This window comes from Priapulus caudatus, unplaced genomic scaffold, assembly GCF_000485595.1.
Source record: "Priapulus caudatus unplaced genomic scaffold, Priapulus_caudatus-5.0.1 Scaffold2356, whole genome shotgun sequence".
Classification (NCBI taxonomy): domain Eukaryota; kingdom Metazoa; phylum Priapulida; class Priapulimorpha; order Priapulimorphida; family Priapulidae; genus Priapulus; species Priapulus caudatus.
Window position 1 is genome coordinate 29,599 of NW_014579417.1, and position 2,425 is coordinate 32,023.

At 41.7% G+C, this 2,425-nt stretch overlaps 1 long non-coding RNA gene across 3 annotated transcripts in view; it reads left to right on the forward strand.

The window, feature by feature from the left end:
• Positions 1–2,425, forward strand: part of LOC106818586 — a 22,360-nt gene that overhangs the window by 5,029 nt on the left and 14,906 nt on the right. For all 3 annotated transcript variants that reach the window (XR_001395253.1, XR_001395254.1, XR_001395252.1), the window contains one exon: positions 2,035–2,152. This is a non-coding gene — a long non-coding RNA (uncharacterized LOC106818586). The remainder of the gene's footprint in view (positions 1–2,034; positions 2,153–2,425) is intronic.

Here is a 2,425-nt window from a genome sequence, read left to right on the forward strand (position 1 = left end):
GATTCGATGCTCTGCATATACTGTACATGTAGCAGATTTGTAGCCATTGTATCAGCTACAGATTCGATGCCTATATATATGTAGCAGATTTGTAGCGATTGTATCAACTACAGATTCGATGCTCTATATACATGTAGCAGATTTGTAGCGATTGTATCAGCTACAGATTCGATGCCTATATATATGTAGCAGATTTGTAGCCATTGTATCAGCTACAGATTCGATGCCTATATATATGTATCAGATTTGTAGCCATTGTATCAGCTACAGATTCGATGCTCTATATATGTAGCAAATTTGTAGCCATTGTATCAGCTACAGATTCGATGCTCTATACATGTAACATATTTGTAGCCATTGTATCAGCTACAGATTCGATGCCTATATAGTAGTATCAGATTTGTAGCCATTGTATCAGCTACAGATTCGATGCCTATATATATGTAACCGATTTGTAGCCATTGTATCAGCTACAGATTCGATGCCTATATATATGTAGCAAATTTGTAGCCATTGTATCAGCTACAGATTCAATGCCTATATAGAAGTATCAGATTTGTAGCCATTGTATCAGCTACAGATTCGATGCCTATATATATGTAGCAGATTTGTAGCCATTGTATCAGCTACAGATTCGATGCCTATATATATGTAGCAGATTTGTAGCCATTGTATCAGCTACAGATTCGATGCCTATATATATGTAGCAAATTTGTAGCCATTGTATCAGCTACAGATTCGATGCTCTATACATGTAACATATTTGTAGCCATTGTAACGGCAACAGATAAACAACACTAGATATATCTGTAGCAGATTTGTGGCCATTGTATTGCCTATTGGCTACAGATAAACAACACTATATACATGTAGCAGATTTGTAGCCATTGTATCAGCTACAGATTTTTGCTACTATATACCAAGTAGCGAACAGTGGCTACAAACATTTGCTTTCATATATAAGAGCGGAAAATTGCTATATTAGCCTGTGACCATATTCCCATATATACTACTTTGTTATTACTAGTTATTATTACATTTTAAAGTTATTATACTAGTTAAAGTAGCTTGTTGCTTGACCGATGGTTTGAGACGGATCGATTAACAAAACACACACATACACTGTCACTGCCCGGATCTGTAACACCGCAACTGCCAACACTAACACTAACAAACTTTACAATGAACAGAGCGAGGTTGCCGCTCCATAATGTACGTACACGTATACTGCTACTAAGTAAGACGATATTACAGTAGGTCGATACTTGCTTATGAATATAATTTGCTCGGGAATATATAGTCACAGGCTAATATAGCAATTTTCCGCTCTTATATACATGAGAGAGAAAAAAACAGATCCAGCGAGAGTGTGTGTGTGTGTGTGTTTGTGTTTTTAATCGATCCGTCTCAAACCATCGGTCAAGCAACAAGCTACTTTAACTAGTATAAAAACTTAATGTAATAATAACTAGTAATAACAAAGTAGTATAACTGTTAGTGTGTGTGCGTGTGTGTGTGTGTGTGTGCGCATGTGTGCGTGCGTCCGTGCGTGCGCGAGTGCGTGCACGCGTGCGTGTGGGCATTATATGCATTCATGTGCGTGTGGGCATGTGTGCATGAGCGTTTTTGTGCGCTTGTGCGTTTAATGTGTACGGGTGACGTGTGTGTGTGCATGTTCGTGCGTGCGTGCGTGTGTGTGAGCGAGTGCGTCTGTGCGCACGCGCGCGTGTGCGCGCTTGTGTGTGCATGCGTGCGCTTGCGCGTTTAATGTGTGTCGGTGGCATGTGCGTGCACGTGTATGTGTGCGTGCGTCTGTGCGTGCACGTGTATGTGTGCGTGCGTCTGTGCGTGCACGTGTATGTGTGCGTGCGCGTGTATGTGTGCGTGCGTCTGTGCGATTGTGTGCAAAGCGATTGTGTGCAAGCCATTGTCTGCGCGCACGGGTGAAAAGAGACTATTGATACAAATACTGTCTTCTAATAACAAGTAATATAATAATTGTCAGTAATCGTTACCGCTATCTCTACCGTGCAGGACACGGATCTGTGTGAGCTGCGTCACACCATCGACTGCCTGAAGAAAGGACATCACGTCCGCGGCGCCGACGTCGCCACCGACAAGACAGTGGCGCGCTCTGTGAGCAGAGAGCCATGTGAGTGTCTAATCTCCTATCTCCTATGTACGGCATCACATTGTAACACACGTGTATGTGGATGCATCTGTATGTGGATGCATCTGTATGTGGATGCATCTGTACTTGCTGTTTTACATTTGCATTCTGACTAAACAATGGGTAATAATTATGTGAGAAGTTTATGACTACTTCATGTGTGATGTCACGTATGATGTTGTCATCATTGTCATGTGTCATGTCATCTATGATTGTCATTTATGATGGCGGCGGCATTTGTTTCAGCCTTGACGA